General features: G+C 33.5%; 1 non-coding gene across 1 annotated transcript; it reads left to right on the top strand.

The window, feature by feature from the left end:
- The first annotated feature begins 15,415 nt into the window (after positions 1-15,415).
- LOC141694829 (small nucleolar RNA R71) lies at positions 15,416-15,520 on the top strand. Its single transcript, XR_012564111.1, has one exon. It is a non-coding gene; the product is annotated as a small nucleolar RNA R71 (small nucleolar RNA).
- Positions 15,521-25,174: the final 9,654 nt, after the last annotated feature.

The following is a 25,174-nucleotide window of genomic DNA, read 5'->3' as shown; positions in this document are numbered from 1 at the left end:
TCACCTTGGTGAGCGCAAACGCCTTTTCCATCTCCTTTAACCATATCCTGGCAGCAACATGATCTACCTCTCCTTTAAACTCTAGGGGCTTCAGTGCCTGGAAAGACTTAAAACTAACACCCTGATTTGCCCCCCTCATCTCATGCTGCTGCTGGATTTGCAGTTGCTGCTGTTGGATTTACTACTGTTGTTGCTGTATGAGCTGTTGTTGTTGTTGCGATTGTTGTTGTTGCTGCTGGAATTATTGTTGTTATTGGGCCAGCTGTGTAGACTGCTGACGCAACAAATTTATCAATTCACTCATGGAAGGATCCCCAGCAGATCTGTTATTGGGTTGAGAGTTCCTCTTTAGTGGCATCTCCTAAAACATAACAGTCATATATAAGAAAATGGATTGCTCCAAGCAGTTTATATTTATGCATCAGGAGAGCGTTGCCACTAAGAAAATATCCTCATCCCTAGTTTAATTGGATCCATCCGGAGTGAATGATAATAATCTAAAAATGCCAGCAATAGAAGCAACAATAATAGTAACAACAATAACAACGCACAATATATATAAAATCTAAACAGTGAAATAAAGCAGCTACAATATAATAACCAACAGGAATCCAACTAGTACAACTTAAATCCAACTGAAAAGAAACCATCCGAATACACATCAACACTGGCTGTCATAGAAGCCTCCGCCTACTACAAACTATCACAACATACTATACATATACAAGGTAAACAACTACAGAACTCCTGGAAGCCAACTCTGAGCTCTGTATCTCTCTGCTGCAATCCTGGTCTAACCAATCCCACTGCCACCGATGGAACCTAGCTAAAACACTAACCAGTTCACTAGATCCTAATACTGCACAGCCCTGAACTCTGAGCTAATAAAACGGTCAATGAATCTAGCCCTCTCAATAGCCATCTGGGTCAATGATCGCACACGGGCCTGAACCTTAGGGGAAGGGGCAGAAATGCCCTGGAAAGGTGCAATGGGTACCTGATCAAGCTGAGCAGCCAATCCCGGACTCTGATCTCTGATAAAAGAGGTGTTCACCGCTCGGTGAACATGGTAAGGGATCGGTGAAGAAGTACCACTAGGGGCCACAGGAGGTACTGGAGGTCTCGTCGAGGACGAACTGGGACCACAACTGGGAGGAAAATCCCTAACGGCAGACACAGACCTACGTACCCAACAGGGACGAGTACCAGGTCCAGGGATGTCTCTCGGCACAAAGTAAGGAACTGGTGGAGGAGACATAGGGGTCTCCTCAACAACAACATCCAGGGTCCTCTCAAAATCTGAGCTATCCGGTTCAGAGGGATTCTCCCGAGATGGAGAACTTGAAATCACAATAGGCCACTGCCAACATAATAAATATATAGGGAAGATACAACCAGGTCAAGGCAATTCTATCAAAACATTTAATAGATGCCAGAATACGCCGTCAGAACCCTCGACTGACTCTAAAGGTTTGTTCCTCTATATGAGTTGCTGACTCACACCTTAAAACTCACTTTATCACCTATTCGACACAATCCCTAACCTGGATCAGGGACTTGAACCTGTAGCTCTGATACCAACTGTGACGGCCTCAACCCCGGGGTCAGGAGTTGACGTCACCAAACACTAATATCAAAATATAAACCACAAGATTATTATTAATATATACTAACTTGACCCCAAACCAAGATCCGATCCAGGTTCAAGTATGATTCAGGTTCACATTATTACAAACCATTTATTCAACATCTAACACACTCTAACTTTGTTCAGCAACTCATCAGACCGCATGTGGCCTCACAAACACTATCTCAGAGGAGCCGGGTCCTGAAGGGGCTGGAAAACGGGTATGTCTGACTGGTCTTCTAAGCATCTGCGATATATAGACATAACAGGTTGCAAGGGTGAGCATAATCGCTCAGCAGTACCAAAATATGAATATCAGGATAAAACAGTAACGTAACAATGATAGGAACAGAGCTATAATCATGTCAATAACATTGTATAATGAAAAACTGAGATAACTGGATATCACTGACTAGCATGCTTTATCAAAACAACATAGTAGCGTGCTGTGTAAGTACCAGAGTCCAATTTTAGCATGCTATTCACATTTATAAAACCGCTGTATCACTACTTATACCTTTACGGGAATCGCAAATCTAAATCAGATACGTAACGGATATGTGAAGACACCTGATCAAGCTATCAACACCAGATGGCTCTAACTGCCATCCTATTTACCTGTTCCGGAACTCAGAGACTAGCTAGGTCTCTGACCTGCTGGACTAATCGGTTATATAGTGCGCGCAACCGAATTAGCCTCTTACGCCACCTCAATAGGCCTACTCTGGCCCCTATGTATCCCATATCTGATCTTTTTATCCAGTTTTCAAAATACTTGTACCTATCTCATTTTCAAAATCATTCATTTTAACAACACACATATAAAATCCAGTTCGCAAATCATTTCATCCGAGATAGGTATCTTTCGAAGTTACTTTTCCCCAAAATAATTTGAAAATAGTGATTTATAACTACAGGGGATACATAACTTAAAACGTTTCTATTCCATTACGAGAATAAAACATTTAGCTATTCATACGTACTGAACCATAAAAGAATGGTCAGGGGTACTTTCCTTGTAACGCTTTACAAAGCCCTAAGTAGCTTTCACGCTGACTGCGGTCTTGGTGAAACTCGATTAGGATGTACAAATACAAAGTATCCTAATCAGTTATACTGACATGCTTGATATCCTCAAATCCTAATAACCCAATCCGATAACCCGACTCGTATAACTATTATACACATAATCACGTAATCACGTAAGTATAATATAAATAAGTATGTTTTAAAATAATTTTTTAGAAAATTTTGGCAGCAACTCCTTTGTTTATAAGCCTACCCGTCGATTACAATCGACGTCAACAATCACAACAAGTCACAATCTCATCACAATGTCAATTGCATAATCTCATTAATTATTTTCGTACAATTCCCAAAATACAATTTATTTTCGAAAACATTTTATTTATTTATACAATTTAGGACTCAGAACAACGTTATCACCGTCCACCGTCTTCTCGTAACTAGTCATCACGATACAACGGCAAAATTATCGGGGTACCCGATAATTCGGATTCCAACCAAAAATTTCACCGATTAATTACTGAATTTTTTCCCATATAAATTCATTTTTATCACGAATATGACTCAAAATTCCCTGCAATACAGAAATTATAATTAAGAATTTGCACAGTCCAATGCAACAGCACACAGACGGCCCAACAAGGCCCAACAAAAAAAACCAACTGCATAACCAGGCCACATGGAAGGCCCAATAACAGAGTCCAACTGCAAAGCCCAACAACAGGAACCCGAAACCAAGCCCAAACCAAAACACAGCCGCACAGCTGCACAACCACACACGCGCCACCGTGCCACACACATATACACACTGATACACACACAATCAAACACACACAAACATATACATAATCATATGCATATATATATATACCAGCAATATAGAATTCGAACCAGCCAAGCTACTATTAAGCGGCGGCTCACCGGAGAATTAGCCGGACAACGAGGGGAAGACGAACGAAGTCCAGGGAAGCAAAAACGGAAGGAAGAAAATAAGAGCCGAGAGAGAGAAAATGAGAAATTGGGAGGGAGAGACGCGAGAGAGATGAAAAGAGGAGGGAGAGAGACGAGTGTAGGGGGTGGGGGTATGGTTGTTTATTATTTGTTTTTTTCAATTCATAAGCACCTGACACGTATTTATGAATAAACGAGAAGTAAACACGTGTCCTACAATATGCTTTGCCCCGAAAATTTGAAATTAATGAATTGAGGTGTACGAAAAAATGATTTCAGAAAATTACGGAAATAATCTAAAAATATCATAAATATCCCGAAGTTTACATAAACATAAATTCCAAAATTTTAAAATGACGTTTAAGGTGCACGCTATACCCGCTTTTTAACAATTAGACGAAACGACGCGCGGGTAAAATTAATCCCAAAAATTTCCAAATTATTTTAAAATTCCCAGAATAATACGAACTTAATAAAATATGAGTTTCATGATTTTTGAAGATTTCCAAAATTAAATATGGATTTTATAAATAAACATAATCAGAAAATTATTTAAAGATAAATAATTAGTGAAATATTGATTTCTCAATTTTATGAAGTCCTAAAAATAATTATTGAAATTATAAAATTATAAAACTAATTTTAGAAATAATCCAAATATTTATGGAATTAAAACTGTAATAAAAATACTTTTACAAGCAAAATAAAATCATATAACTCAATAATAGATCACACAATCCAATCCCACATATCAACAAATCACAAATAAAAATAATAATCAACAACTGCTGCCAAAATCAATACACACTTTTATTTAATTATTTAAACCTTTATTACACTTTGAAAATATTAAAAAAAAATAAAAGAATATACACGAGTCGTTATACACTAGGGCTGCCTTGGGGTTTAAAGGGCTTGTTACATATGCCAAATGCAACCGTGATCACCTTACGAAAGTGGTACTAGTTTGTAGTACATTATATTAGTTTGCACGAGGACGTGCAAAATACTAAGTGTGGGATATTTGATAGGGTATATATTTATATATATTTTAAAGGATTTTATTCTCATATTTATAATATTATATCATTAGTTGGATATTATTAATTAGAGTTTATTGTTTTATGACGGAAAATAAAGAATTCCCAACTTTATATGGAATTGCTTATTTGGACTTAATTAATAAGGAAATTCAGATTTATTGGGCTGTACGCGCATACATCACTGTTTGGGCCGTAACTTGAGTTCTAGACATCAGAATTGGGCAATCTTATAGCCCATGCGAAGCTACAGAATTATCTACAGTTTAGAAGTGGTCCAATATCAAGAATCCAACTGGACAAGCCCAGAATCAGGCCTGAACGACAGCCTACGAATTTTACATCAGAATCTAATTAATTTTGGGAAAAGCATTAAAACTCTATTATATATTAGGTTTTATATATTGTATAGAGAGAACCATATCATATTGTATTAGAGGATAGAATAGAGATATTTGTAATTCTTGAGAGAAAAGGAGAAGAAGCACTTTGAGAGAGAGATTGGAAGAAGGCGTGAATGGATTCATCCAGATTCCAAAGGAACTTTAAAGTTGTATTCTTTGTGCATCAATTCTTAAACTCATGGTTTGCATTTTTAATATTTATTAGTTTTATTCATATATTATGTGTAGCTAATCCCTTAATCCAAGAGTTTGGTAGTATTCTTCGGCTTGTTGTGTTTATTTAGTTGTATTGTGATTTTCTTGTTATTGGTAATCTGTCATTGAGGGCTTAACACAATTGAGGGAGTCGCGAACCTTTGATTGTATCTCTAAGAATTATAACGAATCGGAAGAGGAGTTTTAATTCTAGTACATGATATGATATACACAATTTAAGTATTGGTCGGGAGATTAATATGCAAATTGTGAAACATGTAATCCTTGGTTTTTAATAGTCTATAATTGTACTTTGTAGGACCATGGGAGTAGCTTTCAAGGGATAATTATAGGCACTATAATCTACCTTGGGAGAGGATTTTATAAACATTAGAAGGATTATTTTTAGTAAAACAAGAGACACAAACTAGACATTCATGATAGGCATTGAAGAACCATTATTCTTAAATTATTTCTCTCATATATCTTATATAACTTTATTTGTTTATTAGATTAAATTAGTGGATAGTTAAAACACCCATATAATTATTCTCCACATTTCTGAACTGTAAGAGATAAAAGACTTGAAATTGGTGTTGATATTAATCCTTCCCTGAGAACGATACTCTTAAAATACATAACATAATCTCATCAATATTGAATCCTAACCCTGACAGTCCAGAATATATTTGGAGCATCCAAGCTTTAAAAGGAAAAAAGATAATAATAACAAAAGGGAGTTGGATCATATTTTCAATTGCACTATAAACCAACATTTTAAATGATTTGTTTGTTTGTTTGTGGGCTTGCTCACTCAGTGAGGGGAATCATTAATACTATTTAGTGCCGGAAAAGCACAAAACAATTTAGCAACCGGAAAATTCGATAATTATTGTACAACATATAGATAAAAAAAGCCAGCATATATGAAATTATGCTCTCATGCACAACATAATTTAGCAACTGGAAAATGAGATGATTACTGTACCAGGTGTCAGTTTTGACGCAGTTTTAGCTGCCAAGATTTGGAACTTGTCTGATTCGCTTCATTTGCTTAAGGGATGAGCATAATTGTTTGCAGCTTCATTCTCGACAACATTTAGATAATGTGACGCAGCTTTTGATATTCCTAAAATTTATATTTATATTTATATATGGTATAAAATCTAAAGCATCTTAAGCAGCATCAATTCATAATGAATAAATACATTAAAATGCTAAATTAAAAAATGACGTCACAAGTAAATTAGCCAATACAATGAAAGGATATCAATATGTTAATTATATGTAATAAGCAAATATTTATGTGTGGGCATAAAATCAACCTGTTTTCGCAGAACACATTATATGTGCCTAAATTCGTTGATATGTTTTCTTGGATATTCCTTCAATTTGGGTTTATCTTATCTCGTAAAAGTGCTCCAAAGGATCTGGACATTCCAAACCATGGTTACCGGCAGATTCAAAATTCAGCAATAACACAACCATGAAGTGAAACTTAAGCAAATTAAAAGAATAATAAGGTAATAAAGTCCAACCCATCATCGATTTAAAATAAGTTTTGGCAGTCCAAGACGATCATATATGTTATCAATGATATGAGTAATTTAAAATGTCTCAAATCAACTTAAGTGGTAAATAAAGTAAAGAAATATAAACGAAAAATAGTTATTTATACAATAAAGCACCTACCTTCCTGTCAATTGTCAAGTAGGCCACACGGTTGATGCAGCAAGAGACAATAATGAAAGAAACAAAATAGAGGAGTAGGGTATCCTGAAACCAGAATTCCTAAACAAAGCCTAATGGGTGGAAACGTCTAGATCATACTTTAATTCCTGTAATATATATCACATAAACCTGTAAGAGATTAACAATAAAGTGCAAACTTGTTCCTATATAATCTTTTGGTTTAAGAGAGATATTAATAACACAATTCTATGTTAGCTAAAAATTATACATCTAGGTCAATACAATTCTGCAAAAAATAATGACGCGTAAAGAAATGAACAAAACACAAAAAAAATCATAGTTACCAGTTTCAAAAACTTGAATGTAGTTCTAGTATAGCTACAACAGTTAGGTTTGCAAGTGCAATAGTGGTCTGCATAACAGAAATGCATAGATATTTAGAAAAATTATAATATATTATCAAGAATGATATTGTGATTTATAATTACCGAATTACTCATTGTAGAGTATTATAATCTACAATATTTGAAAAACAGTACATCTATCTATATATATATGTATGTATATATATAGCAAAAATATTAACGAAGAACATAATACCTTAACATAGAGAGTGTGTATCAAGGGATGCTCGTTTTTGACCTATTAAATTAACTTGAGACCCTTTGGATTAAACAAAATAACTCAAACATAGATACAAAAACAATGACATTACTAACCCGATCCATTGATTAGTAGATAGAATTGGATAAATGTAGAGGCTGCAAAAAACATAATTGAACAGAAAATATTGCGTAGTCTTCAAAATATAACTATTCAATAAAATCACCGCCTTAGGAAGATCATAAGAAATAGTAAAAAAAGTATGGGATGATATAAAAATAAGAATAGATTATGAGATAAAAGATGAAATTGGTACCTGATTTTGAATATCAATAGCCCGACCGGGATAAGGCAGGGAGTTCGTGTGGAAAAACTGATGGATTGAAATTCAAACTCGCTTTATGCAAATCGAATGGTTGAAGATTAGGCGACAGTTAAGATCGGTATCAACAATTACACTTACATGGTTCAATCGTGGATAGATCCTCCTAAAAGAGCGCAAATATAGTATCATTATAGTGTAAAATTAGATTTGGGTTAACCCATTTGTCATGTGGATGCTCCAATTATATTTTTATGGACAAAAAAGGACATGAGATGGAAGTTAGGAAAAAAGGGAAGGAAGGCTAAAATGTGTAATTTGAAAAATGTAATGCTAGTAAACATTAGGAATATATTGATATTGATATTGATAATCTTGATAGTTATACCAATTTTATCCTTGAAATACAAAATGGAATGTGATAAATCTACTACAAAATTAGTTGAAGAACCTAAAGTTGGAATGACTTTTAGTTCTTATAAACAAGTCCTTTAATATTATCAAAATTATGCTAAACAAGAAGGTTTTCTGTGTTTCTACCGACATCAACTAAAGGTGAAGGGAATAAACTATACAAAATATTATCATGTTATAGAGGAGGGTAGAGAACTTCTAAATCAAAAAATGAGTTTCGCATGAAACCATCCGCTGGGACAAACTGTAAGGAAAAAATAAATGTTATTGTTGGAACTGATGGAAGTTGTGTAGTGAATTATCTTGAATTGAAGCATAATCATGTGTTGAGTCCAGAAAAATCTCGATTTTATCGCTGTAATAGAGCACTCAATCCACTTATTAAAAGAAAACTTGAACTTAATGATGTAGCAGGGATTTGACCTAATAAGAGCTACAGGTCTATGGTAGTAGAAGTAGGCGGGCCACAAAATGTGCCCTTTCTTGAAAAGGATTGTAGAAATTTTCTTGATCAGGTAAGGCATTTACGACTAGGTAAAGATGATGCAAGTGCAAATAATGGATACTTTCTCAAGATGCAAGCTGATAATTTAAATTTTTTCTACACCGTGGATTTCGATGAAGCAGGTCAGTTAAAAAATATATTTTGGGCTTATATAAGAAGGCTGCATATAAAGAATTTGGTGATGTTATTACTTTTGACACAACATATTTGACAAATAAGTATGACATGCCATTTGCACCATTTGTGGGAGTAAATCATCATGGACAATCAATTTTACTTGGTTATGGGTTAATCTCAAAGGAGGATATTCCAACTTTTACTTGGTTATTCAAGTCCTGACTAACGTGTATGCCAAGTTATGCACCAAAAGCCATCATCACAGATCAAGATAAAGCTGTGCAAATTGCTATCGTAGAAGTATTTTCGGAAGTTCGACATAGATGGTTCTTATGGCATATGTTGAAAAAGTTGCAAGAAAAATTGAAGAGTTATGACGAGTATGATCTTATCAATTTTTTTCTAAAAAATGATGTGTATAATTCCTTAAGTATGGATGAATTTGAAGAAACTTAGACTAATATGATTGGAAAGTTTGAGCTCCAAGATAATGAGTGGTTAAGTGGATTATACAATGGGAGGAGTCGTTAGGTGCTAACTCATGTGAAGGATGTTTTCTGGGCTCGTATGTCTATTACAAAACGAAGTGAAAGTATGAACTTATTTTTGATGGGTATGTGAACTCAAAAACAACGTTGAAGCAGTTTGTAGAACAATATGACTATGCGTTTGCAAGTAAAGTAGAAAACGAGAATCAAGAGGATTTCAACTAGTACAACTCAATGTATCCATGCATTATAGAGTATGAAATGGAAAAATAATTCAGTCTATTTATACAAATGCAAAGTTTAAAGAATTTCAACAAGAATTAAAAGGAAAACTTTACTTTGAAGTTTTTCCAATCCAAGAAATATGAAGTTATTGAAGACTGTAAATTTGGTGAAAAAAGGAAGCATGTGTCTTATAAAGTAGACTTCAAAGAAGCTAATGGAGAAGTCATCTGCAACTGTAAGTTGTATGAATTTAGAAGAATCTTTTGTAAAAATGCAATTTCAGTTCTTATTCACAATAGAGTTTATGACATTTCTTCCAAATATATCATGAATAGATGAAGAAAAGATATAAAAAGATGTCATACTCGGGCGAAGATAAGTTATTATACTGTGGCAGTTAACAAAGAGATACAAAAATTTGAAAATATGTGTAAATCATTCTATAAGGTAGCTGAGATGGCAATAGATAGTGATTCCAAATATGAAAAGGTGGTGGAACGGACAACTAAATTAAGAAAATTTCTTGATAGTCATACCAATGTTGATGTTGCTCAACCTTCTGAAGATGGTGGAACAAAAATTAGCACATACATCGAGCATCCAAACATAATTGATCCAGTGGTTGTTAGAGGTAAAGACCGTCCACCGATTAATAGAAAAATTTCCACTGTTGAAAAAACCACTACAAAGAAAAAAAGGAGTAAAAAGAAAAAAAAGATGAGAAGAAAGGGCAGGTATGAAATATATAATTGTTGCATATATATTATAATTATTTACTTTTAACTCATTTGTATTCAAAAGGCTGCCAAATACCAGAATATCAAAAAAAATTGTCCAATGTATGTGCTTCCACCTAAAACATTGGCGATATGTGTTTAAAGTATTTAATTAGTGTTAAGGCGAAAATACGCGCTAAAATTACACGCAAGTATATGCATTCTCAAGTAGTATAAGATATAAATCAGATTCGTTCCCACAGAGACTGGTTTAGGTTAAGTTTAATTTATGCACCTATGCAACAATGTATGGTTATCGCTCAATGCTAAGATAAATTACAAATAGAATTTTGATTAAACTAAGAGATTATACTAAATAGCATTAACTAAGAGAATTGAGGTTGAATTACTAATCTGAGACAAACATGGGATTCTAATTTCATTAAATACTTCATTCAAAGTCATTGTTCTTAACCTTAGCATGCAATGGTGATGACACTAATCAGATAACATGAAACTAGTAAACGCCAACTTTCGTTGTACGGATACCCTACTACCAAGCATCCACAAAAGAGATAGAAGTTGAATATACACCAATTATGCTTAGTCCTTATATGTCTATAAGAATTGAAAACGTAACGATTTAATGCAAAAGTTATCTATCATGATTAAATAGGGCAAGTAAGATGGTTAAAATTACCTACGAATCATGCATAACAAATACATGAACCTATGCTAGCATGGTAAGTTCTAAATCTCTATATTCACTGTCGCTTCAATAGAGATTAACACGCTATCTTATATGTTAGCTACGCACATAAGACGAATAAGTACAACCAATACTAGGATGTCAATCAATCATCACACACCAAGATATTGAAATAAATTAACTATTAAAATCCATAAGTAAATCCGTTAGAACCCCACGATAATGATTAGTTCATAATCGAACTCATCGTCACCATGGGTTCCAATGAAAGCATGATAATAAACAATATAAGAGTACTAGGGTTCAAAGACAAATCGAAAACGAGCATCCAAGTATCGCCTAAATCAAAGAAAATTAAAGTCTTCTTCTCTGTAGTCTTCTCGTGCTCTCTAGGTCTTCTTATTGCTTTCCCAGGCCTCCTTCTTGTTAAAAACGTCTTTTTATGGGTATATATAGGCTCCAGGATGACCAGGACTCTCAAAATCTTCAATTTCGACTAAAATCAGGATTTTGGGGCAGAAACCGGGCGCGGCCACGCGGCCTTCGGGCTCAGCCGCGCTGAAATAGTTTTCAGCGGCGCGGGCGCGCTGCCTTCTGGCGCGGCCGCGCGGATATTTTGGAAATTTTCTGACAATTCTTCTTTTGGCCGTATCTTGAGTTCTGCTCGTCAGAATTAGGCGATTCAACTACCCACGCGAAGCTAACGAGATTCTATACAACTTGAGAATGGCCTTGGCTTCCAATTCTGACCTCTTTTTAGCATATTTCCTTGAAAATCTCCTTTCTTTATTTAACTAATTCTTGAAATGTAATAACTCAAAAATACATCAAAAATACCAACAACTTGAGTCCAAAACACCAACTTAAGCTTGTAATGAAGCGTTCCAAGTAGATATAAAATCCACTTATCACACCCCCAAACTTGAATCGATGCTTGTCCTCAAGCATAAACAGACTCAAAACTACAAAACAAACCTAATGCATGAATGCAACTACGTGAATGCAACTAAATGATAATGCAATCGATCCCCTCAGAATAACCATAACCAAATGAATAAGCCAACGCCTCTAAAAATGCAATAACTCAAAACAGAGTTCGAATAAATCTCACAAATCAACTCACAAACCAGAACATGCGTGTATGGATGCTTAACAGATATACTCTCGAAATGAGATAAATAACCATAACTTATCTTTCATCAAAACAATCACAAGTTTATAAACAGAAAGATGTTAAACGCATAATGACTCACAACACCTCCTTCCTACTAGAGTTATACAAGGATTCATGCTATTATTGAACACATAACAAATATACTTATTTGACTGTGCAATGAATGAGGTCCCAAAAGACTTATGCAATAATACCCATGTAGCGAGCGTTAGGTTAGCGGATCCCAGACTATAAAAACCTTAGGTCACTAGGCACAAAGTCCCCTAGAACTTAATAACTCGAGTATTAAAGAGCTCACTCTTGATCAATTATGCATAAACACATACTTTTTTTTCTTTTCTTTTTTCTTTTTTTCTTTTTCTTTTTTTTTTTCAACAATTTCTGAATGAGTGCGTTTCGCTCCATCTCATTCAACCCTAGACTACTCATAAAACTATGAGCCGGCTACTAGCCATTTGACGCCTAGTCTTACAACAACTAGCAATGAAATCCTGCTTTTCTCCAGTTTAAAAATTCAGTGTTCTTTTTGTCATTACGAGAATACCACAAATTCTAAATATAACCACGTGATTAAATCTCAACAACAAAGTATGATCATGATCTAGATCAAAAGCAACCCTATAAGACTTTGTGAAAATATTTGTTCCTGGCATGCAAATCAATTCATTAGGACTTAAACATCCCTCTATTCGTCATCACTACACTCACATCAACATTAACTTCTCAAATAGCATAGTTCATCTTAAGGGATCATGCTAAAAATGCATGCAAATGCAACTCTACGAAATCACATAACAAACAAACAAATATGTCCTATATGAACAATCATGTAAAAATATGAATGAAATACAACTATATGCAACATGAATCTATATGAACTATATGGACACACATAAACTAATCCTTACATTATCACCCCCTAAACTTAAAATTTTCAATGCCCTCATTGAAGGCAATAATAAGGATTTCAGGCATACCTAGTCATCAGAAAGATCACCCTCTTCGGGTGAAGGATCAGGTGGCCAATCAACCTCGACACCAGTGGCTCGGAAAATAGTGCCCAAAGCCCGTGTCAAATCTACAGCAAAACGAAGGTGAATGTCGTGCATGGCCTCCATACGCCTAATTACTCGCCTATACTACTCATCACCAACACCAGTCCTATCAACTACCTGCTGTACATGGGAAGAACCCTCTATAGGCACTAGAGGATTCATTCGGCTACCCTCTACAACATCAAAAATATATCCCAAGACCTTATCATGTGGTGTACCTAAGAATGCATAACTCAAGTGATCTGGTAGTGGGTGAAGCTCAAGTGTGGAAACATCTTCAATAGACGGCTCGAGATGCTCCTAAGAAATTTTCAGCTCTGCTAACCCACGAGAATCGAATGGCATATCCAACTTCTTCTTCCACGGAGGTGCATTGAAAACCTGCAGTTGCTCTGCTCCTTCCTTGTCATCAATAACTGATTTCCCCATTAAGGATCTCTCTAAGGTCTCTGACTTTGGCAATTGTTCAAGTTCCGAATTCACTACAGAGTCTACCCACTCTACTTTAAAGCACTCCTCTTTAGCTGTGTGTAACTTTATTGCCTTGAACACATTAAAAGTGACCTTTTGATCGTGAACCTTCATCGTAAGCTCTCCTTTTTGCACATCGATCATAGTTCAGCCAGTAGCTAAGAATGGTCTCCCCAAGATAATGGAAATTTTTTTATCTACCTCGAAATCAAGAATTACAAAGTCAGCAGGGAAGATGAGTTTATCCACCTTGACCAAGACATCCTCCACTATACCTCTTGGATAAGCGATGGAACGATCAGCTAGTTACAATGACATATATGTTAGTTTCGGATCAGGCAGACCAAGCTTCTTGAAGATAGACAAGGGCATCAAATTGATGCTAGCTCCCAAATCACATAAACACTTATCGAACGATAAATTTCCGATGGTGCAAGGAATAGTAAAGCTTCCGGTATCTTTAAGCTTCGGAGGCAACTTCTGTTGCAGCACAACACTGCATTCTTCTGTTAGAGCAACGGTTTCTAAGTCATCGAGCTTCACTTTTCGAGAGAGAATATCTTTCATAAACCTCGCATAGCTAGGCATCTGTTCAAGAGCTTGAGCGAAAGGTATGTTGATATGAAGTTTCTTGAACACCTCCAGAAACTTAGAAAATTGCTTATCCAACTTCTGCTTCTGCAACCTTTTAGGAAAAGGGGGTGGAGGATAGATTTGTTTCTCCCCTGTATTACCCTCAGGAGGAGTGTGTTCCACAGTAGTCTTCCTTGGTTCCACCTCGGTATCCTTTAGCACCTCTTCTTCAGCCACAACCTCATTTTCTGAAACTTGAGATTTTTCAAGCTCATCGTCTTGCTGAATTTGGGGACTTGCGACCTTTCAAGACCTCAAGGTGATGGCGTTCACCTGTTCTTCAACTTCCCTCTTGCCTGGATTAGCTTCAGTATCACTAGAAAGCGTTACTGGTGGTCGATTCAATAAGGCGTTAACAATTTTCCCTATTTGGTCCTCAAGAGTCTTGATAGAAATAGCCTGGCTTTGGCATATAAGAGCCGGGTTTTTGCACATAAGCCTCAACTCCTCCAATTCAGATTTTTCATTCGAATGACCTGCATCATGAGTTTGTTGTTGAAGTTGGAGTTGTTGTCTTGGTGAAATTTGTTGATGAAAACCAGGAAGATTGAATTGCTCATTTCCAAACTGCTGGAACGGCTGTTGCATCGCATTCCGATTGTTGCTCCATCTGAAGTTAGGATGATTCCAGTTGTCAGGATGATAAGTGTCTGGAACTGGTTGCTGCGATCGCTGAAAGTTGCTCACACACTGAGCTGATTCACTAGATATAGCACATTGCTTCGTCGCATGCGAACCTGCACAAAGCTCAAAAACACTTGTCCTCTGATGAACTCCATAGTTAGGCAGCGAATCGATCATCATAGACAACGTCTTTAGTTGAGCAGTGATAGCCGTAGCTGTATCCACTTCAAGAACTCCTGCTAGCTTGCCCTGTGGCAATCTCTGGGTTGGATACTGATATTCATTAGCAACCATCAGTTCAATTAGATCATAAGCTTCCTCATAGCTCTTTGCCCATAATGCTCTACCTGATGCTGCATCGATCATGGGTCTTGACTGTGCTCCCAAACCGTTATAGAAGCAATTGATGATCATCCAATCAGGCATTCTATGATGAGGACACTTCCTAAGCATCTCTTTGTAGCGCTCCCAAGCTTCATATAAAGATTCTTCTGATTGCTGCGCAAATTGAGTAAGAGCATTCATGATTGCAACTGTCTTTGCCATAGGGAAGAATTTTGTGAGAAACTTTTGAGCAAGATCTTCCCAAGTATTAATCGAACCAGCTGGTAGAGAGTTTAACCAACTCTTAGCCTTGTCCCTCAGAGAGAATGGGAATAGTCTCAGCTTCACAGTATCTAGAAACACCGTTGAATTTGAAGGTGTCGCAGATCTCAATAAAATCCCTAATGTGCATATTGGGATCTTCCGTTGAAGAACCCCCAAACTGGATTTAATTCTGCACCCATGGAATTATGCCAGGCTTGATCTCAAAGGTATTAGCTGTGATAGCTGGCCTGACAATGGTAGATTAAATGTCATTGATCTTGGGTTAAGAAAAATCCATCAAGGCTTTCGTTCATGCTGCTGGATCTCCCATTGTAATGAGTACCTGAAACACAAACAAATAAACCATGAAAGTAAAAGAATCTGAGTCAGTGAACTTTAACGACCGCTGATGATAAGCACATAAACTAAAAATTAACACCGAGTCCCCGGAAGCGGTGCCAAAAACTTGTTAGGGCGAAAACACGCGCCAAAATTACACGCAAGTATACGCGTTCACAAGTAGTATAAGATATAAATCAGATTTGTTCCCACAGAGACTGCTTTAGGTTAAGTAAAATTTATGCACCTATGCAACAATATATGGTTTTCGCTCAATGCTAAGACAAATAACAAATTGGGTTTTGATTAAACTAAGAGATTATACTAAATAGCATTAACTAAGAGAATTGAGGTTGAATTACTTATATGAGACAAACATGGGATCTTAACTTCATTAAATACTTCATTCAAAGTCATTGTTCTTAACCTTAACATGAAATGGTGATGACACTAATCAGATAACACGAAACTAGTAAACGCCAACTTTCATTGTACATACCCTACTACCAAGCATCCACAAAAGAGATAAAAGTTGAATAGACACCAATTATGCTTAGTCCTTATATGTCTATAAGAATTGAAAACATAACGGTTTAATGTACAAGTTATCTATCATGATTACATAGGGAAAGTAAGATGGTTAAAATTACCTACGAATCATGCATAACAAATACATAAACCTATGCTAGCATGGCAAGTTCAAAATCTCTATATTCACTGTCGCTTCAATAGAGATTAACGCGCTATCTTATATGTTAGCTACGCAAATAAGACGAATAAGCACAACCAATATTAGGATATCAATCAATCATCACACACCAAGATATTGAAATAAATTAACTATTGAAATTCATAAGTAAATCCGTTAGAACCCCACGATAACGATTAGTTCATAATCGAACTCATCGTCACCATGGGTTCCAATGAAAGCATGATAATAAACAATATAAGAGTACTAGGGTTCAAAGACAAATCAAAAATGAGTATCCAAGTATCGTCTAAATCAAAGAAAACAAAAGTCTTCTTCTCCGTAGCCTTCTCGTGCTCTCTAGGTCTTCTTGTTGCTCTCCCAGGCCTCCTTCTTGTGAAAAACGTCTTGTATATATAGGTTCCAGGATGACCAGGACTCTCAAAATCTTCAATTTTGACTAAAATCAGGATTCTGGGGCAGAAACCGGGCGCGGCCGCACGGCCTTCAGGCTCAGCCGCGCTAAAATAGTGTTTCAGCGGCACGGGCACGCTACCTTCTAGCGCGACCGCGCTGACATTCTGGAATTTTTCTGACAATTCTTCTTTTGGCCGTATCGTGAGTTCTGCTCGTCAGAATTAGGCGATTCAACTGCCCACGCGAAGCTAACGAGATTCTCTACAACTTGAGAATGGCCTAGGCTTCCAATTCTGACCTGTTTTCAGCATATTTCCTTGAAAAGCTCCTTTCTTCATTTAACTGATGTCTGAAATGCAATAACGGAAAAAATACATCAAAAATACCAATAACTTGAGTCCAAAACACCAACTTAAGCTTGTAATGAAGCGTTCCAAGTAGATATAAAATTCACTTATCAATTAGTAATGGTATGCTTATACAAAATTTTAATTTTTTTTAATTTATTTCTAGGGAAATGTAAGTATCAGGGAAACAAGTACCTACAATCATGAGCATCAATCACTTTCTGGTGATAATTTTTTTGCATTTTCTTCTTATTATACTCCTCATGATTTTGAGATAAGGAATCTGGCTATAAGATTATAATATCTTTATTTTATTTTAAGACTATATATACTAACTTAATTTTGTGTACATTATATTAGGTAATTCCTTACTGGAGTCATGATGGTGGTACAACAAATATGGATCCAAGTCATCTGGAAGGAACACATACAAGCCTTCCATCCTCATATTTTAGAAATCAAGGAGAATAAAAATTATTAATGAGATGATTTAAGTTGGAAGGCTATGAAACATGTTCTTTTTATTTAATCCAAGTTGGGTATTTTTAATTGTTAACACAAGTATGCTATAATTTTTTTATTGAGACTTATTGTTGATTTCTATTGAGACATATAATTTTACTATTTAGGCCGTTGTTCTTTATGTTATAGTGTTTTGATTACTTTTTGTCAATCTTATGTGTTGTAATTTTTTATAATGAAATTAATTTTTTTAAGAATTTAATATATAAAGTTAAACATTTAATCAGTGTATTTAAAAAAACTATACTATTATTAAAATACAAAAATAAATACATACTACAAGAAAATATATTAAACATAAAAATGTAATTTTTTTTATTAAATCATAAAAAGTAAATACATAGTAATAACTGTTATAATTAACTAATAAAAATTTTGTAAGTGCACAACAAAAATATAATTTTTAGATAAACAAATAAAAATAAGTTGAGGGTGTACAACTACAGTGGACAACTATACTCATAGTGGAATACAAATGTTATTAATATCATTCTGTATAGAAATTCTTTATGCAATTTTGTACATGTAGCATTACTAACTAATTTGTAAAAGGGAACTTTACTTTCCTTTTTTCTACTACTTGGACTTGGAGTTAGTGCAAGATTTGAGAACATCTTTCTTTCTCTAATCTCCGCAGATTCGCTTAATAAGGCTCCGTTTCTTTACTAAAATATTTTTGAGGAAAATGTTTTCTGAATTTTCATGTGTTTGTTGTATTCGGATCTATGACAATATTTTTGTGCATTTATTTGGATTTCACGAAAATATGTTTAACATTTTTCCTTTATTTGTTTTGCGTTTAGAAAAATATTTTTAATTTTTCAGTACAAAAAATTTTACCAAAAAAATTTTTGGGATCAATATTGTTACCGAGAAAATTTTCGGGATCGGAAGTTTTTACCGAGAAAATTTTCGGGGCAAAAAATATATATGGAGAAATATTTACAGAAATTTTTTCCCGAATTTTTCGTAAGACATATAGTGAGAATCAAACCTGCATCTTCTTCTTGGCAAAGAGAAATTTTACCATTCGATAGTATCCGTATTTTTTCATTATTTATACACAACATGACCATACATATATCATATATACACTTGGATCTTGTTTATGCAGTGCTAGACTATACTAGCAATCTTACCCGTGCTTCGCACACAGGAATTTTTTGTCATCATGAAAATTAGAATAGAGAAATTTAAATAATCCATGAAGCTTAAAAATTAATTTTGTTGTACATAATGTTGTTCATTATTTCTCGAAAAAATGAAATATGTTCTTGCAACAAAGATGCATTTGTATCAACATTATCTTACATTACATTTACTAATAAAACGTAAAAATTTTAATTTACAATATAACCAAGCTTCATTTAAAAAAAGGATTGCCTTTACGGAAAAATAACTTTCAGCTGATTATAGAATATATATTACTAAATTGTATGAAAAAAATAACTATAAAAAATACATTTTCTCTATCGATCGCTTCGCAATTATATATATATATAATTGTAAAAAAATCTAATTAAATTACGTGTAATGATAAAGTTTTATATATTAACTTTAGATAATATAAAAATACGTTTTCTTTATCAATCGCTTCCCAGTTATATATATATATATAAATTGTATAAAACTATCTAATTAAATTACATGCAATGATAAAGTTTTACATATTAACATGAGATAATATAAAAAAATGCTATAAATATTAAATTTTATAATTTTTAATAGAAAATATATTATTTAAAGAAATATAGTTTAGTAAAAAATTAGGTAAATATTTTTCCTCCAAAAATATAGAATTACATACAACTTTTTAATGTAATAACATGAAATCTTTTTAACATTATTAAACTAAAAAAACAAAAAATATGCACAACAGCTGTCATATATTCAGACAAACACGCCTAAAAAAACTCATTTCTTTACTGGCTAAAAAACCCAAATCGGAAGTATGCATACTACAAATGACTAGTCAAAGACCTTGCCCAATCTAGACTTGAGCATTCTGAAGCATCGTGTTGTGCATAATGGAGGTTATATGTGCATCTGTTCTTTCTTAAATTACATCTTTTATTGTTACTTTTTATCAATTACATTGTAAATACAAAAATGCATACTTCCCCTTACCCCGATCATTGATTCCTATTGATGAATTAAGAATTTGTCAGTTGTTTATGTCAATTACGTGGAAATTTGTAATATGTTCTTTGTTTAAGTAACTGCATGCAACAGATCTTGAACTTGCGACCCCATATTATATATAATATTATTTTAGAACTTGCTTACATATTGATAATAAGCTAGTATATGATTGAGATTACATTTGTAAACATTGATCTTGTTAAAGGCAAAAAAATGTTGAAGATGAAATGGGCAAGCATTGAAAAGGGGCGAGGGAGGATGATAGGCCGTTAACAATGAAAAAAACACATTTGGCTCCTTTATAAGTATTCTGTATCTTTGAAATATTTAAAATAAATCACAAATTTATTTGGGTTTTGAACGATATGACATATGTTCTTTTTTATTGAAACAGTGTATTCCACACTCTTTTCTTTCTGAACATTCCAAACGGATGTCTACAGAGTTAAAGTTTAGGTGTGGTAAATATATTTGGCCAGGATTATTTGATGCTGATATGAGGAGATTGGACGGGTTTGATATTTTTATGAAGTTTTACGGAGTAATAATAAATGGTCTTGTGCAATTCGATTACTATGATGACGACATGTTCAAGGTTAAAATATTCAAGTCCACCACAATTGAGGGTGACAGGCCAAAAAAAAATTATAAAAGATTATTTAAAGAACAAAGAGAATGAATATTGGAATGTTGGAGAATTTGTATTGGGCGATTCGACTTTAGAATTTGACAAAAGCTGTAGTCTTTGGGGATTCAACGCTTATGGAAATTATACAGAATACTATTCAATGAAAGTTTATAGATTTGACATTGATCCAAGAATTTATAATCTGGTGAGTGCCATGTTTCCTTTCAATATTTACTATTAAATAGCTTCGTAATTTAGTTATCTTTATATTGACATAATTACAATATTCAACTAATTTCAGCCGTTGAGTAATGATTTAAAAGGCCTTTACCAGAAATGGAGGAATCTGTCGTATGTTTTCTTGCTGACTTCTGGAAAACTGTGGAATATGGAAATAATATGGAAAGGGGAGCGGTGCTTGAAGGGATGGCTAAAATTTATCAGCGAGGCAGAGATTGAAGCTGGAGATACTTTAGTGATTCTTAATTGTCCTTCGAAGGGACCTAATACTGTATACACAACCATATTCAAGGAAAATGATGAATTGGATGTAAGCATTGAAGGTAAGAATTCAATTTGTCATTTACAATTCCTGTTATACATGAAATTAGGTACTTAATACTATACATCTTCTAAGAAATTTAAAACATCTTAGTTTCAAATGATTACTCTGTCCTCTAACAACAAACATACATTGACATGTTTGTACAAAAATGATCTTTATAATAGACACTTTCCTTATATACTCTTCAAGTACAATAATTTCATTCTTTATCTTTTAATTCTTTGGTGATGAATAAATTAAATATACACACTTTAGGAAGAGAGAGAAGATTACACTTTTTAAGGCTACACAGACTAGACTGAGATTCTTCATTTTTGTGCTTCACTTGGCTTCCAATTATAAGATTAATATTTTTCCAGTGCATGTAATCCTCAATTTCTAACAGAAATTAGGAGCATCGTCCCCTTACTAATTAGTTTCATATTTTTTCATAAGAATTCACAATGATACAAATGAAGGCGGTGCTTCTGGTCAGTCTTATAATCTCATTTGTTCTTACTTTTCCTCCGTTTATAGAGGAAAATATAGAATATAAATGGGTCCTCTATTTAACTAAATTTTATTATAAATTTTTTCTACTTTTTGATGAATTTTGAAATGTATAAAAATAAGACCGACATTCATATAAAAATTAAATGAAAGAAATATATTTAAAACTAAATTTATATATGTTAAGAAATTTCCGTGTGTGAATCACGGGCTATATTTGCTAGTTGAATTACTCTGTTACATTACTCATTACTCTATTAATAATATTAATCTTACAAAACACGTGTCTATACTAAAATTTATTAAACCCGGAAATGAAAGTCATATAATCTTCGTAATTGTAGTTGCTACCACTAAATCTGTAATTGTAGTTGTTTATATTAGGTGGATAGTTTTAACACTCCTTATTTGGAATAACATGTCTATCCATTTGGACTGCACCTTCGGGAATCTGATAATTTGGATTATCTTTGGATGTTAAAGACATCGATGACGGAGATGTAGAGCTTGTACACTGCATATTTGGTAGATTGGTTTCCTGGAGAGGTTGTAAAGGGCTTCTTTTTGGAACTGATACATATAATAATTGAATCAGTCAGGTAAGAATGTGCTATGCTCCCTTACCAAAATAGTTTTGTTTGATTACTGGGATTTGATTTTGGTTTGTCTTACAGGTTTTGTGGTTGCAGGAAATATTATTGGCAACACGTATAATCTCACTGTATACCTTAGCAACACTTATAAAAACATATGTCTTATAGTTTCATTTACATTTTCCTTTGAAGGCCTTCTGATTGATGGTCATGAGTATTACAAAGAAACATAAAGGGGATATATTTTTCTTCTTGCAGAGTAGAGTACATGGGTCGTTTATCATGTAACAGTATAAAAACAAACATACTAACATGTCAAATTCAAAGATGACGGTATTTTCGAAGATGACGACATGCTGGTACTCGAAATTCCATCAAATTCTGTAAGAAAAAGGAAACACGGACAGAGGGAATGGCATAAGTACCTAGTGAGGGAGCAAGGTTTCAAATCAAGAACAGTTGACGACCCAACAACAATTCTATGCTGATATAAGAAACTAATATGCTGAGAAGTACATACTAGTTGACATATAATTACTATAATAGGAGCTGTCTTCACAACTTGTTCTGACCGAGACTGTAAATTCATTTATACGAATGAAACTATATAAGAACAATAATATCTGACATACACACATCAATATATACTGAAAACCTACCAACATTCGCATCCTCAAAATTTGATTTGATATTAGAATGGCTGGGATGGACATTCTCTAAATTTTGACTACGGATCCTACATTTTAATCCTAAACAAAACATCAAACATATGATATTCATTCTCCACATTCTAAAATTAAAAAACAGTTACATATTCAAACAATCACAAACTTGTAAGTGAAGATCTCGAAATAGATTTCTCTAAACCTGGATCCATATTTATAAGAGAAAATCGTTCAAAGCACCATCTTCATCATGGTATAGAAAATAGAAAATAGAGAGTGAATGCTAATGCTAATAGGAGAAGATTATGATGAAACACTACCTACTACAAAATAGAACCTATACGTGAGTACATTTTGAGTTTTTAAAATTCAAAAAGTTGGTTATTTGTGAGTTATAAACTGGATCCATGGGTGAAATACTAAAAGAAAATCGGGTCAAAAAATTTACCCATGGGTAAAATACTAAATGGGCATTAGGAGGAATTAAGAATATATTGGTGCAAACTGTAGATTATATGCATACCGTAACCAGTGTCAAGAAATGTTATGTACACCTGTGTCCCGAAATGTTATATACATGGTTGACTTTAGGGCAATAGATATAATTCATCCCGTGGGGGCATCTATCATGTACGGATAGTATTTTTTTTAAAAAAACTAGAGAATAGTTCAAAAAAATAATTTAGGTAATTATTTAAGATTTTTATAAGTACGAAAAATGTTAGTTTAAAAAAAATAATGTAGAGAAATATTTAAAAAAAAATTAAAAGTATAAAATAAAAATTATTAAAAATTCAATATAAAAATATACATAAATTAGTAGCAAGAAAAAAAGAATAACCCTAACCCATTCTTACAAATAACTAGCATTTTACCTGTGCTACGCACCGAACCGCCAACCCATAATTATCGATAGTCTTTACAATAAAATAAGAGAATAAGGATCATAAGGTTAATCTCAGGATATTTTTTCCGAGTGTATGAGAAAATCATGTAAAAACTCATTCTTGACATTTATTTAATTACCATCTTTATATTTTGTTGTAAATTAGGATCTTGAATGTTTAAATTATTAATAAAATACACACGAATCAATGACTTCCTTAGAAAATATTTCTTGCAATCTACCTCAGAATCCTTCAACCCATATTACAATGTAAAATATGAAATTAGAAAATTTTGATTAAATATATTTTACCAATTTATTTCAAAAATGTGGTGTATTCTTTTTCTTTCGTTTTAACAGTTTCTTCATCCTTTTTTTAACCAATACGATCCCCTGCTTTTCTCTCCTTCTACATCCTCCATCACGTCTTTATCATTCTTCGTCATCGTCATCATCTTTCATCGTATACGATCTTGGATCACCAGCATCCCTCCTTCTCTTTTCTAATGCACTAACAACGTCGTCTCCCTTTATTTATATTTGACTTAACTCTTCTTTTTATATAGATCAAAGAAGTAATGGAACTTAACAAATATAAGGTTTTACATAAACTTACAATTAGTTGATTTGGTTACTTCTAAATTTGCAATCAACTGATCATAGTAAATTTTGATTATAACAAGTTTGTCTGCTACTCTTTTTGCTTTTTGATTGATTGATAAATTATGAAGTTGGATTTTGGTTGATTTAATTCATTAGTTTTCATGAATATTAAATGTTTGACATAATATCACCAATAAATATAAAATTATTTTTATTGATTCTGATTGCTTAGATATTTAATTGAAATTGATTTCGTTTATCATATATGCAATTGGAACTAACTAAAAAACACCAAATGCAACCGAAGAAACCGAAAATCAACATTCTAAAAAGCAAAAATAAAGTTACATTTGAGGTGCAATTTTTGCAGATTATTTTCTTAAAAAAAATTAAAAAATGTACTTTTGCAATAATTTTAAAAGTATCATATTTTTTAAAAACAAAAATGTATAAGAAATGATTTTTTTTGAAAACCTCAAAATTACTCATTTCTTCATTGTATAAATTGCATAATGTTATTTTTATTATTTAAATTTAGGTACGCAGATTATAAAAAATGTCAATCTTATATTTTAAGAATATAGAATTTTATATTTATTGGGTAAATTACTTATCATTATCATTTCGTAGATAAACTATGTAACATTGGTCTATTAATTATGTTGATAATTGAATAAAAAATTCAGAAGAGGGCACTTTTGAAATTAATCT

Source organism: Apium graveolens, chromosome 10 (genome assembly GCF_009905375.1).
Source record: "Apium graveolens cultivar Ventura chromosome 10, ASM990537v1, whole genome shotgun sequence".
Lineage (NCBI taxonomy): Eukaryota > Viridiplantae > Streptophyta > Magnoliopsida > Apiales > Apiaceae > Apium > Apium graveolens.
This window is presented reverse-complemented; position numbering and strand designations above follow the sequence as displayed.